We start from the raw sequence: 14575 nt of genomic DNA on the forward strand, positions 1-14575 counted from the left end.
CATATAACCCCTTGCTCCTTGCGCTTGGTTATCCTGCTGTCTAGGCCATGCAGGTATTTTTGGTAATTGTTCCTCATTCGAGATTTGCTATGCTATGCTACTTCGGGTGTGTTAAATATTTTCCCCGCTGGAGAACCCAACACAGACCAAGCTTTTAATAAACTGGACCTTTCAGTCATGCGCATGGATGCTGAAACACTGACAAATGTTCTACATATTGCCGACAGGCTGCAGCACCTGCAGAAAATAATTTTTGAAACACAAATTGGTAATCAATGCTTTCTCCTTATTCATAGATCATGTCTGCGGTTCTCGCTCTTTGTGAGCCAAAGCATTTCCTCTTGGCAGAAACCTTTAAAGAGCCTGTAGTGAGAGTAAATCTAAGTTAGTGTCCAAGTTAAATGTAGTGTTTCCTGCCACATGTGCACACTGTTAGTGGTGGGGTGACTAGGGGTCCTCATCATACCACCCCAGGGCCCCACAACACATAGCAGGTCCCTTGAGCCATCCGCAGACTTGCGAATGATAGCAAATTGCAATCCTATGATGAGGATCTGCAAATACTTGCAGGTGAAATCATCCATGAGCAAGCAAAGGTCTTTGGAAGGTTGATGGCCAAAACCGTTCTTAAGATTTGAGAAACCACCTGGAAGCACATCCAGGCTGCAATGAATGATATTTTAGATGCTGAGAAGTTAGAAGACAACCACACTGTAATTGGCATGTGTATTGATGGTTTTCATATCCCACAGAGTACAGTAGCATGGATATCCTGGATGCAGAATACATGAATAGCAAGCTGTATTGGTGAGATTGTATGCGAGACATTCATAACCTTGTGCAGTTCTGCAAGGCAATTAAAACCTCTTAATTCTGTTAATTCTACTCTTTCTATGATTTGCTCATCTTATTATCTGTCCAAATGGCTGCTCAGACAAGTGTGGGGTGCATTTAAAGGCCCCAAACAGAAGTCCCTTTCACATGAATGGCAGGCATTTTAAACACTGAACCAAAAAGGGCCTGGCCTTTATTTTTGTGTTTCAAGTAACATTAAAGAGCCATGTGGAAAGGCGCCAACTGATAAGCAGCATTTTAATTTACAAAGGAATGAGGAATCAAAGATCCCTTTCACATGGAAAACAGGATTTTTAAACAATGAAAACAAAAAACGGCCTGCACATTTGAAGAGCCACTTTGTCTTCAAGGAAAATGTCAGCCCAAGGTAGACCCTTTTGCTTACTGTGGGCAAAACTTCACAAGCACATCTCCCACTTCCAGCCTGGATGAAACATCTCCCATCTAATGACCAACCGCAATCAAATGTCACGCTAAAGGCGTCAAAATTCAGTGTTCTCCAGACCTGCTGGCTCTGAAAGCATTGACTTCAGAAAAAGTCACCCTTGGCTGGAGCATGACTAATATGTGTGAAAATGGGGCCACCCACTTCAAAGAGCAAGCTTCCAACACAAAGGAGATTGATAAAAAAAAAAACTCAGGCACATGCTGAGCCTGTGAAAACAAATTGCCAGAAGCAGGAACAGGACCATTTGTCCCACATGAAGTTTCACAATTAATTTTAAAGCAATATTATCATTTAGGCCTTTTTCTCAGCAGCCATACAGCGGATTGATTTAATTTTTGCACCATTTTGTATGTACTTTCCAGGTGATTTTGGGGATATAAAATCCATCTACCTGTGGCTCTGGAAACTGTAATGGCCAGTTAAACTAGGTTTCTGGCTGATCTGAACATGCTCCAAATGTGAGAGTTGGTGAGTGGGTGGAAAATGAAATTAGGAATAAGTTTAATTTAATGTAATAACTCACATATTCATAACTGTTGTGCTTTTTTTGGAAACAGCAGAAATGTGCCACATGGCCGTGCTACATCGCATGGATTTGATGGTCTGCTTATCTAATTCTCCATGAAATATGTTTAGTATGGCAGTTGCCAGTAGAATTATGAGGTTGTGATACATAACTAGTTTTTGCCAAAAGGTTGAAAGGAGAACAAAGGGCTGATTACAAATAGGAATTGCCATATGTTGCAACAGACCCCTAAACCAATCCTGACTTTAAGGCTGGGTTTGGGGAGAGAGAGAGAAGGGTAACTGTCCAATCCTAGTGGCAGGGATTATTGCAGGATACTTCCCCAAGATTCAGAAATTGGTGGTGTCATTGCTGCTATATACAGGGGACTGCACTAGGACAGGGAAAAAGAGAAAAAGGAGAGACAGAAAAATGAGACATCCAGGGTCAGACAGAGAGAAGAGACAGACCATAAGGAAGGCTGGTGAAACATACTTCTGACAGTTGTAAGGGGACACCAGAGGAAATTGCTGGGAGTGCATCTGGGTGGAGCTGTCTATTTCTAGGAAGGGCTCAAAGCTGACTGGGTCTTATGGTGTAGAGCGGGAGGCCATCTTTAAGAGTGGAGTGACCAAACCACTGCCCCATCTTTCCAGAGTATCCTGAGATGCAGCTGGCTTTACTGAACCCCAAACTGAGGCTTGCTATATGAGTAGAATTCAGCCTGGGAAACCAAAAGATGGGGGAATCCTGAACCCTGAATCCTTTCCCTTTAGAGTGGGTGGGGGACAAAACTGTGTAGACCCTTAGCCTATTTAACCAAAAATATTAATTTAATTAATCCCCCATTTGGCAGAACACTACAGGGTGAATTTTGTTAACATTCGAAATTAACAAGGCTCACTTCCCAATGTGTGCTGAAAACTATAGCCTATACATTAATTGGGTAATCCTTGTTTTCCAGCCGACCCCGACTTCTTCAAGAAAGAGGGGTGTCTTTATTCTTAAAAAATGTCCAACTTTTTTATCCAGCTTTCCCAACACAGGTATTTCAGTAAGGGAGATCTGAAATCCAGAATTCCCCAAAGCATTCCAATTTTTCTGTCTGACTTCCCAGCATAGACCAAAGCAAGGGGGGGTCTGAAAAACAAAGCGATAAATCACCCTGTGTTTATTTTAAACAAAAAGTGTGGGCAAAATCATCATTACCAATCTTTAAATGATACTGCTAGCCTTTTAAGCCTACAGGAAAATCAAAATCGTACAACATTACATAAGTGCCTTCGTTATTGATCAGTGTAATTATTTTGTGAAGTCATATTTACAGAAAGTGAAGAATTGTGATTGGGTTCTTTTTAACTCACTTTTGTGATTTGTTCATGCTGAGAGAAGTTGATTGTGTTGTGGCATGGATACAGTGGTGTTTTGACATTTTCGTGCTAATTTCTATTACTTTTAATTTAAATAAATACCAATAGTTTTCCAGGACACTGGCCTGGTTCTTGGCTTATTGTTAGCTCAGGGGAGAGGGATCCAAGGGGCATGATATGTGTCTGAGATAGGGCTAAAGAAAAGGATCTTTAAAACAGTTTGTTGTGTAACAACTTGAGTGGGGAGGGAAGGGACTGCCCCTGTTGAGGGTGGCTTCTCAATAAACTGTTACAAATTGGGGGCTTGTCCGGGATTTAGCTACCTATTATTGAACCATGACAAGTACATTGTGAAAGTCTATTCAGTTTGATGCAATTGCATTAATGTGGAGGGAAAGTCATCTTGGTTTTGTTAAAGTGCCGCGAGGACTCGACCCCTGAGTTCCAGGGAGGTGTATAGTTGAAAAAGTAAGATTGTGTAAGAATTTATGTGTGTGAAGAAATCAAGCAGGAACAGGGAGATTTTGCCCCTGGATAAAGAATGTTTTAGTAAAGTGCAAAAAGCCAATTGTGAAAATGACTACTGTACAAATTGGGGAAGCCAGGGAACATCTCCTAACTTAATTATTTCTCACAGGAGAATGGGTAAACCAGAATGGTGCGGGAGGTTACCTCAATAAGCAATGGTATTTGACTTGAAGCTGGAATATTGCAGAGAGCACTTGAAGCATTTCATATGACCACATCTGCTCGCGATGAACAGATATAAATGGCTCAGCTAACTGCTCAGTTATATTTTCATTTGCTTTTAGTCGAAGAGCGTTGGCAAAATAGTGAGCCTAGGAAGATGAATCAGTCTGGAGACCTGTCACAGACCCAGGATCTTGTTCAATAACTCAAAGCTGAGTTAAAAACAATGTAGCAAGAGAATGCAGAGCGTGAGAGTACAATGCAACACCATCTTAATGACCAGTCTGCTCATAATAGAGTCTTTTTGAAGGACATTATCGCATTCCAATCAGAAATAAAACAATTGAAAATAGTCAATTAATTATCAAAGGGGTTGATTCCCAAAATTACTTTGATTAGATACATCAGCAGGTACGTACTCTGAAACAACAGAGGATGCAGCTGATTCAGGAAAAAGACCTCTTGAATCAGAATAACAGCATCCTATTACATAGGATAAATCAGTTGGAAATGGAGGCTGAAAAGCAACAGTCAGGTTCTCAGGAACTGACCAGAATTAGAGAAGAAAGGATTGAGCTTGTAGAGCGAGTTAGGCAAATAGAAATTGAACTTTTAGAGGCAGCAAAATGTAGCAATGAACAAGAGAAAGATATCAGTCTCCAGAAGGAAAAGTGCTCAAATATGCACAAAGCGTACACGGCTCACAGAGGGAACATTAATCACTTCAGCAGGAGATGCAGCAATCAAAGGATCGGTTGGTAGCTCAGAGCAGGGTGCTTGAGATTAATCAGGCCTTAGTGTCAGAATTAAAAAGCCACCTCTCTGACTAATTCAAAAATTATAAACAGGACCTGAGGCACTCTGACTAATCAGGATATGGGACAAGGCCCACTGATCAAGGTGAGGCACCCTTCCCAACAGAGGCCTCATGCCAGTCATTTACAGCCTCTTGTGCACAAATGGGAACCAACCTCATGCATGCCACCTATCAAGAACAGGGTGACATGAGGCAGTTAGACTTACCCAGGCCTAGCCCAACTGATCAAGAAGGCCAGCCCCTGTCTGATATTGGTGAGTATTCATCTCTTCCACACAGAAGGGAAAGTGGCCGGACCAGTGTGTCCTGGGAAGTAAGGAATAATATGGTGAGTACTTCAGATCATGACAACTCATATGAGGAGAAAGCCAGTGAGTTAGATTGGCTGAAGATGCGACTACAAAGAGACCACCTTGCCTGCTTCGCTGAAGGAGAAAAGCCAGACCCTCAGCTTAGGAAGGGCATTCTAAAAACCTCTGTATATTCAGCGAAGGGGGAAATTTCCCAGACTCCCCGGCTGGAGGGATGAGGAAACTGGGTTCTATCCTGGGCCTGAAAGGTACTCCAGGGAGTGACCTTGAGAGTTCACTTTGGTCGAGGTGAGAGGAGTCCAGACCCCGTGGTTCTGGGAGATATTCCCAGTCTCATAGAGATAGGGAACACCTAGAAGACAGGGAAGGAAGTACCTGTAGCAGTTCTGAGTCCGAAGTTGAATGGACTCGGGTGCAGAAGAAGAAAAATACAGGGAAACAAAGAAAGGGTTTTGTGAAAGACCCAATAAGACAAATCAAAGCCTTAAAGTGCTTCCTGACCCCATACCACAAGAATGCCAATTATTCGGTTTGGGAGCCTCTGGAACTTTATGAGCAGATGATGGCATCATTCCAGATCAGGAATTATGTGAATTGTATAGAATTTGCTAAATGGACGTTCTCACCTAAGTACCCAAGTTTCATTGCAGGTCTGGAGGACCAGGATCATCTTAAATGGTGCAGGTATAAGGCAGCCATACTGAAAAATGTTTCCACCCATAGGAACCCACAAGAGGCCTGTAAGGCTGCATGTAACTTGCAGTGTGGGGAAGATCAGGCGCCTAGGGAGTTTGTGCAGGAGTTGAAGCAGGCATTTGCTTAGACTTCCCGGTGGGTGAATACCAATAGTAGGGAGTTCATAACTACATATTTCCATGCTCTCCCCAAATACATAAAGTCTGGAGGCCGAGACATGGTTTGTGGAAGAGCTCTCCTCGGCCCAGACAGGCACAAACAGGGCCTAGATGAGGGCCTTTGGTGGAGGGGCCAGCTTCCCCTTGCCAGTGACCCTGATTGACCTAAGAACAGTGTGGCAGCTGATTGTAGAGGGGGTAGGCTTGTGGAGAGTAGATGGATACTCTGCTCTAGGGACCGGCGGCCATCTTGAACAGTACACACCAAGCACCCACATTCATGGGTAAGTAAAAGCTTTTTTAAGAACTGCGCAATTTAGTGGCAACACGGAAGCCCAGAAGTGGGAACGCTATGATGGATAGTCAATTTGCCTTCACATGGGCCAACCTAGAGCAGGTTGCGCGCTCAGTGGTGATTTTTCAAATGAATGCAGATCTTATTGTAATAATTGGAGGTGGGGCTTATACATTAAAAAAGCACTTGCTCAATGCAAGAGGGATCAGAGACAAGGAGAAAAGCTACATAAAGAAACAATCTTTTAGGTGCAAATCTTGGAGAGCTGCAAACCTCTTCCATGTCATCATTCCCATACCTTGCCTTCAAGACAAAAAGGTCCTTGTCCCTAAAACGAAATTCCCAACTGATACCCCTTCCCAAAACATTCATTGAAATAAAAGGTATATTTATCCTAAAACAAAAATCCTAATTGCCACCACTCCTTAAAAATTATATTTGAAAAGCGGTGCCCATGGACCCCTAGTGAAGTTCCTAAACTGTCCTCACTTCCTAGGCGTGGCCTTTAAACAGAGTGGTGCTGAATATCACTGATGCATGGGGTTTTGGTGCTGGGGGAGAGGCACTTTGCAAAGTGAAATTGGTGTAATTTCCTTTGAACAATATACGTTCTCTCCTGAGAGTGACTAAGTGACCCTGTCAGCAGAATGATTTTAGATTGTTTGTTGGTGAAAAGGAACCTGGGTGGGATTTGCCACATGCATTTGTCCAATTCTGTGTTTCCAAAACTGCAAGCATTTTAAAACGTGCAGGAAATTAAACAAAGGACCACATGTCCCATGTGTAAAGTGTTTTGTAATTGAAGCTTTGTTGTCTTCCACCGATAAGGTGGCATGCATAATCAAGTATTATTAATTGAGCTTATAATTGAAATAAATGTATATTCTTTCTATACCCAGGCCTGGTTCTTGGCTCACTGTTGGCATAGGGGGAGAGATTTACGAGGCTCTATATAAGTCAGCAAAAGAGCTAGAGCTAAAAACCTCAACAAAATATCATGGGGCGTCTCTCGATTTATTTAGTTACAATAGAAATGCCCAAGATGGTGCAGCTTTTAATAATCATAGGGCACAGGTATGGGGGCCTTGCGGATAATGTATCCTGATACGCCTGATATCAATTCAATTTTAGCGAAGAAATTGGCTGATGATCCTGCCGAAAACATCCAGTTATTTCAGAAGATGGTGAGTGCAGAAACGGCAGGAGAAGCATGAGACAAGAATGTGGCAATTCTTTACTATATGCTGAAGAAAGGACTTCCCAAAGAAGTCCAGCACGATTTAGATAAAGTGGTAGGGATGTAGCGAAAGAGTCGGCCAGAGATTCAAGCAGATATTGTGTATTTTTGCAAATGAAAACAAGAAAAAGAGAATGAGAGTGTAGATGAGGCACGAAAGGCAGATGCTACGCTTGTTAAAAAAAAGAATTGACGAATATTTGTCTGGAAGGCGCAGTAATCACAAATTCTATGGAGGGACAGGGGGCAATCGGGACAACAGCGACACAGTGAACTGGGTATGACAGATGGGTGGATGGGCGAGTATATTCCCGGTCCAAGGCCGATGAGAGGGTTTTCGAGGAGCAGGGGGGGGGGTTTCCACGGAGAAGTGTGTCATTGGCAGGTTTGGAGGAACGGGTCCCCGGTTTAATGGGCCAACAGGAAAACATTATGGAGGATTTTCTAGGATTATGTGTTTATCATGTGGGAGGTAGGGACACGTGTCACAAGATTGTTGTGGCGGACCACATTATTTCAACATGGGAGCTCAACAGATGCAGGTCACGACCCTGCCATATGCCCCAGGCTCTGGGCAATCACAGCAGGCATGGGTTGAACAGGACCCAGCGACTGGGGCTGCACAGACCTTCAGGATCCCACTGACCATGCCAGCACAAGCATCAGTGCAGACATGGGACAAGAATCCTTTACCCCAAGGAACAGTTGTGCACTACACTGGTGCAAGTATTTTCGGGTAATCCATTTTCACTCCCAAGTGGTAATATTTACCAGGAGCAGGACAGCCCACAGGGGTTTCTGATGTATCCAGTCCTGTCCATTACCACTGATCTGGAAGAGGAACCCCGGATAGGTGTGAAGGTAGGTGACCAAATGTTCTCATTTATAGTTGACACAGGGCTACAAAATATTGCATCAAGGAAGGTGAGTTTCCCTTGTCAGGCAAAGCGATGAACACACAGGGATTCTCTGGGGCTATCCTGTCAGTTTCTTACACTGATGATCTTTGTATCACAGCGGGTAATCAAAATGTATCAGACCCTTTGTTGTATTATAAGGACACAGCAGCAAATCTTTTGGAAAGGGACATCCTGAGCAAGTTGCAGATGTTGATTACTTTCACGTAGGAGGGTATAGTATGCTCATCCCCAGGGTTGTATCTGGTAATGGAAGCAGCACCTTTTCAGACCCATTTTAGCGACAGGGTGTTTATGGGGGTTTCCACACATACAGCATTGTTTCTTTCCCATTCAAATGGGTAGGTGATGACAGTGGTCCTGACCAAGCAAACATCGTTAAGCCACAAACCTCTAGTGCATTACAGCAGACTCCTAAACCCCAGTGATGCAGGTACATTTCATTTGTGAGCAAGTTCTTGCGACAGCAGCTTTTGTGATTCAAAAATCTTCGATCATTACTTTGGTTTATCCGGTGTTATTGTATGTGGAGCATGCAGTCTTCGCAATTCAATAAAAGTCTTAATCCACGTTAACGACTCAGAGAGTGTCAGGGTATGAGGTCATTTTGTCCAATGCATCAATTCATCCCGTGTGATGTCACCCAGTAGGTGCCGTGACATTTGTAGCATAGTCAGTGCAGCCTGAGGATATTTTTCACGATAATACCACATATGAGGGAGAAGAGGAAGAGTGGGTGAATGTGAAAGAGGAGGACCTGGAGAGGAGTGATGTGAATTTTGTTGATCGGTTTTCAGCCGTCAACCAGGAGGGTGAAAGGCATACGGGTGCTGCTGTCGTGGGTCTTGTGGATGGGGAGTACTTGGTCAGACTGACGAGATGGTTGCCTTCTCATTACTCTGCACAAGCGGTGGAACTGGCGGCACTTATAGAGGTGCTAGAAATGAGTAATTTATATTGATATTTTACTTGTATCGCGCTCGTACACAAGTGTTTCAGAGGACGACAAGGCAAGAGAGGGAAACAAGGGAGGACAAAAACAACGATCTTACTAGGCTCAGTGACATTGAGAACAGGTAAGTGCATGGGAGAGGAGACAGGGGAAAGTGCATGGGAGGGGGCGGAGGAGGAAAAGTGCTGAGCAAGGAGAAAATATATGAAACATAAATAAATAAATAAATAAATAAAACAAACAGTGGTAGTGCAACCACAGGTGGCAATTGCTAGGCATATGGCAGCAGACAGGGTGTGCCAGATAAGTGCAGAAAAAACAGGTGGGGGGACTGTAGGGTTACGGATACAGACCCCAGTGCAAGGGATTACGAGGAGGCAGTGCGGGTGGGTGGCAGGGTGAGCAGGTACCTGGGCCTGAAACTCAGAGGGTGACCAGGTGCACAATGCTGAGACAGAAAAAATCAGAAAGGGAGAGGAGGATAGAAGGGAGAAGCAAAGAGGAAGGTCTTGAGGTGCTTCCAGAACCGCAGGTGTTTCTCCTCAAGTTTAAGAGAAGCAGGGATGCTGTTCCAGAGGGAGGCCCCAGCCAAAGACAGAGATCTACACCCAGCTTGTTTCTTAGAAAAACGACTAACCCTGAGGGAGTTAGAGGTGGAGGATCGAAGGGCTAGAGAAGGAAGGTGTTTACAGAGGGAGAGCTGAGGGTATTTTGGGCCCAGGCCCCAGAAAGACTTGTGGACAATGCAGAGGGTCTTGAAGTTAATCCTTGCACCCAGTGGGAGCCAATGGAGGGATTTCAGGGCTGGAGAGATACGATCCCAGCGCTTGAGGCCAAGGACAAGTCTCATGGTTAGGGTACATGAGTATGATCACTTGTGTGTGCGGTTCTCTGAGTTTTTTTCGAGTAAGGCACATGTTACAAAACAATCTTTGAAAATGTGCCAACACCTGGGCGGCCTTAACAGTTTTTCTTCTAGGTGTAAAGGCCAACACCTTGAATCTACACTCAAGGTCTACTCCATGCAGGTTAAGGCAGCTTCCTTATATGGAGCAGCCATCTGGGGTTCCAACAGCCAGGTGATATGCAGGCAAGGGAAAACCGTTATTTTAAAAGGCTTTTGGGACTCCCCGGCTCATCATCCTGTGCATCTGTACACAGAGAACTAGGAATGCTGTTTCTGGAGGATGCGTGTGCTATAGCACCCGGCCTATTGTGGCTTAGAATCTGGGGAAATCCGAAGGCTGAGTTGTGCCATTTTATTATTAAATCAACCATGTGCATGGACTTGTGGCAGAAGACACCTTGGCTTAAATTCGTACATAAGCATATGTGCAGGGTCAACTTGTCGGTTATGCCACCAGTAACTAGTTTGCTTCAAACTAGAGAAGTAAACTTCTTGAATAAGGTGGTAACGAGGGAACAAGCGGCCACTCGTTCTAGTGCAGCGCAGACTTCGCAGGCTGATGCACACCATTTATCAATTAGTGGCTCACTCAACATTCACCCGTATCTTACTTGGGCTAGAGTGGGTCACCATAGCTTGCTTATCACTAGGGCCCGCTTTGATTGCCTGCGTTTGAGGTGGAACACGACAAAGTGGACAGGCTACTTGGACGATTCAACCTGTCCTTTGTGTGCTGCCCCCTCCAAAGATTTGGCCCATTTTATTTTGTTCCGTCCTGGCTACTCAATCATTAGAGAGCGCACCATTTTGAAAGTATTAAGATGCACTGGCTTGCGCTCATATCGGCCAGTGCTGATGCTGCTATTAAAGGCAGAAACAATATATATTGCTTGGGCCCTGCTTTCATATTTAAAAGTTGCAATGTCTTTGAGAAGGGATGCTGTAAGAAGATGTGTTCTAGTATCTTAAATTATCTTGTAATGTGTGGTTCTGTATTGTATTAATTATCTCTGTATTTTAGAATTACTGACTTGTGCTTATGAATTGCACTGTAGATTGTTTCATTCCATTGACTAATGCTTTAGTAGTGGCGACTAATGTATTGTCATATTTTTATTGTAAGATCTTTTTTGACATGTGTTTAATGGACATTGTTTTGTCCGAATAAACTTAGCAAACTCAAATCTCACAGTCCTGTTCTGGATGAGTTTCAAAGGGGGGAGAGTAGAAGCAGGTATATTTAGAAAGAGGCTGTTGCAATAGTCCAATATAGAGAGAACCAGGGATCGAGAGACAGTGAGCTTCTAGGGGAAGGAGAGGAAAGGTAGAATACCTCTGAGGAGGTGCAGTAGGAAGTTTGATTTTTTTTGAGACATCAGAGATGTGGGCAGAGAAAGAAAACGCGGAGTCAAAGGTGACCCTGAGGTTCTTAGCCTCACAGGAGGGGGTAGGAGGAAGGCCAAGGGAGGCCGGCCAAAGAGTGACAGGAAAGGAGGGTGAAGGTGTGCCGATGAGGAGGATCTCCATCTTGCTAGCATTCAGGCATAGGTCATTGGCGGCACACCAATCCTGAATGTCAGATAGGCAGTCAGAGATGAGAGAAGGAGAAGAGGTGGCCGAGGGAAGCCTGAAAATGAGTTGATTGGCATCCGCATAGCACTGGAAATTGGAGCAGAAGATGGCAATGTGATGGGCAAGAGTTGCCAGGTATCGGTTGAAAAGCCAGGTTGAGAGGTTTGACCCCTGGGGAACACTACAGGTAGAAAGGGAGATAGATGACAGGAAGGACCCAAGTTGGACCTGGGAGGGCCGACAGAGAGGAAAGAGGTCAGCCAGGCCAGAGCCTGATCTGTGATACTCAGGTTATCACACTGATGGTTGAGCAGGATGGTATGGTTGACCGTGTCAAAGGCAGAGGAGAGATTGAGTAGGATGAGGATAGAGGGGATGATAGAGTCAAGGTTGGAGAGCAGGTCTTCATGGATGTTAAGGAGAAAGGTTTCCGCACTTCTGGCTGCTCTGAAGCCAGACTGATGGTCATGGAGACAACCAACAGAGTCAGAGTGAAGGTTAAGCTGCGAGATGGCCTGCTTTTCCAGAGGTTTGCCCAGAAAAGGAGTGATGGAGCTTGGGCGATATTTAGCCAAGCAATAGGGGTCAGCTGTGGGTTTTTTAGGAAGAGGGAGCACAAGAGAGTGCTTCAGAGGGGAGGGGAAGGCTCCTGAGGCAAAGGAATGGTTGCAGAAATCAGCCAGGGCAGGAACAAGTCTATGTAGTCCTTGATGGTTTTGGAGGAACAGAGAAGAACCTGTTTTGATGAGACTTTCATAGATCGGACTTGTCTAGAGACTTCATCAGGGGAAAAGAGAGGAAAGGACGCAAAAGTGAGAGGGGGTAGCTGTAGGAGGGCCAGAGTTTACAGAAGGAGAGGGGTGGAAACGGAGAGGGGACGAGAGAGTAGACAGGAGGTCCTGGGTTTTAGAGATGAAAAGAGAGGCAAGGGCAGAGCAGAGGGCCTGGGAGGAGACAGGAGAGGTAGAGACTGCAACAGGATTGGCCAGCTCCTTGCAGATTTTAAAGAGTTTGGCCGAGTTGTTAGATGCTGCAGAGATACAGGCTTGGATTTGGGCTCTCTTCTTAGTGTGGACAAAGACTCGGTAGTGCCTTTGGAGCAGGCGACAGGCCACTTTGTTATAGGATGAACATGAAGCCCTCCATTTCCTCTCAGCTTCCCTACACCTACGTTAAAGTGTAGCTAGGTCATAGTCGTACCAAGAATTTCACTTGGCTTTGGGCTTCAAACGGATCCTCATGAGAGGGGCATGAGCATCAAGAGTATCAGAAATGGAAGAGTCGAGCATAGACAGGGCTGTGTCAGGATGTGAGTCAGATAGTGGTGGAGATGAGGAGAGAAGGTGGAGGCAAAGGCCTCAACTGACACACGCTTCATGGGTCGGATGTCCAAGAAGGTAGGTGGAAGTGTTGGAGTTGGCTTGGCCTGGGCAGTAGAAAGGGAGAGATGGGAGGAAAGGAGGGAGTGATCGCTCCAGGAGAGAGGAGTGGTCGGAGGGATGGAGAGGGGGAGTTTAGAGGAGATCAAGACATCAAGAGTATGCCCTGCAGAGTGAGTCGGCCAGAGGGGAGGATAGAAAGGGAGAGGGAATCACAGAGGTCACGGAAGAGTGCAGAGGAGGAACAGAGAGAGTCTAGATGGATATTGAGGTCACCAAGAAGGCGGAGTTGAGTGGTAGAGGCCAGAAGGGAGGAGGAGAGGTCTGCACACTCAGAGAGAAATGAGGTGATCTGACCAGGGGGCCGGTAGAGACTAGCCACGGTAAGAGAGGGGCTAGGAGAGAGAGAAAGCCTGCAGACAAATCATTCGAAAGAGGAGTAAGTCTGCGTGGGAATGATAGAGGTGGGAATCCACTCAGGAAAGATCAGGGCTATACCCCCTCCCGACCGGGTGGATCTGGGTGCGAAGAGGATCTTGTAACCATCAGGGAGTAGAGTGTCAAAGCTTGTGACAGAGCAGGCCATGAGCCATGTCTTGATAAGACCAAGGACATCGAGGTCAAGTTCTTCCAAGATGTGGCAGATGTCAGAGGAGTGTTTGACAGCAGAGCGAGAGTGGTGAGTGGCAAGATGAAGAAGGTTGCCAGCCTTAAAGGTCTTCCTGGGGAGGGGGGTACAGATCAGAGGTACACACTGCTGAGGTGAGGAAGGGGCCTGAGGTGGGGCAAGAGATGAGGGAGAAGAGGGCAAGGTAGCCAAGGGGAAGGAGGAGGAGGGGACAACCGGAGATTGAAGGAAATGGATGGGGCAAGGAAAACGCCTATCAAAGAGGAGGAGATTTGCCTGAGGACCTTGGACCATGAAGTTGCCATTGAGATAGACATTAATAATGACCTTAGAGGAGTCGAAGGGGCCATAAGGGCTTCCCAATGGGTGCTACCATTAATGGGAGAGGAGACAAGAGAGAGCACAGAGATCATATGAAGAGTCCATAGATCTGGAAATGGAACGAAAAAGAGGATGTCAGTGAGGGTCTGTCTGGAGGAAGCGCTGGAATAGGTATCAGCGATGGGGAAACCAGGGTTGGCCGCCAAGATATCCTTTTTAAACTTCTTCCTACCAGATTGATAAGGGAAGGATAGTTGATGGAGAAGGAGTTGGAGAAAATATGAGAAAAAGAAAGCGCCATGGGTGCGTGGAGAGGGCAGAAGAGTAGAACAGGCACAGCGGTAGAGAACATTCACTGGGCCAGCAGGTTACAGAGAGGCATGTAATACAAGCAAAAAATGGCACAGCAAGTCTACACAAGAAACTGCCAGGTCAACCCAATGCAAAATGCACACGCACAGCTAAGTTTGACTTTCAAATCGAATGCACAAGCACAGTTAAGTTTAAATAGTAAAAA

This window comes from Ambystoma mexicanum, chromosome 4q (genome assembly GCF_040938575.1).
Source record: "Ambystoma mexicanum isolate Mex_15411 chromosome 4q, UKY_AmexF1_1, whole genome shotgun sequence".
NCBI classification, from domain to species: domain Eukaryota; kingdom Metazoa; phylum Chordata; class Amphibia; order Caudata; family Ambystomatidae; genus Ambystoma; species Ambystoma mexicanum.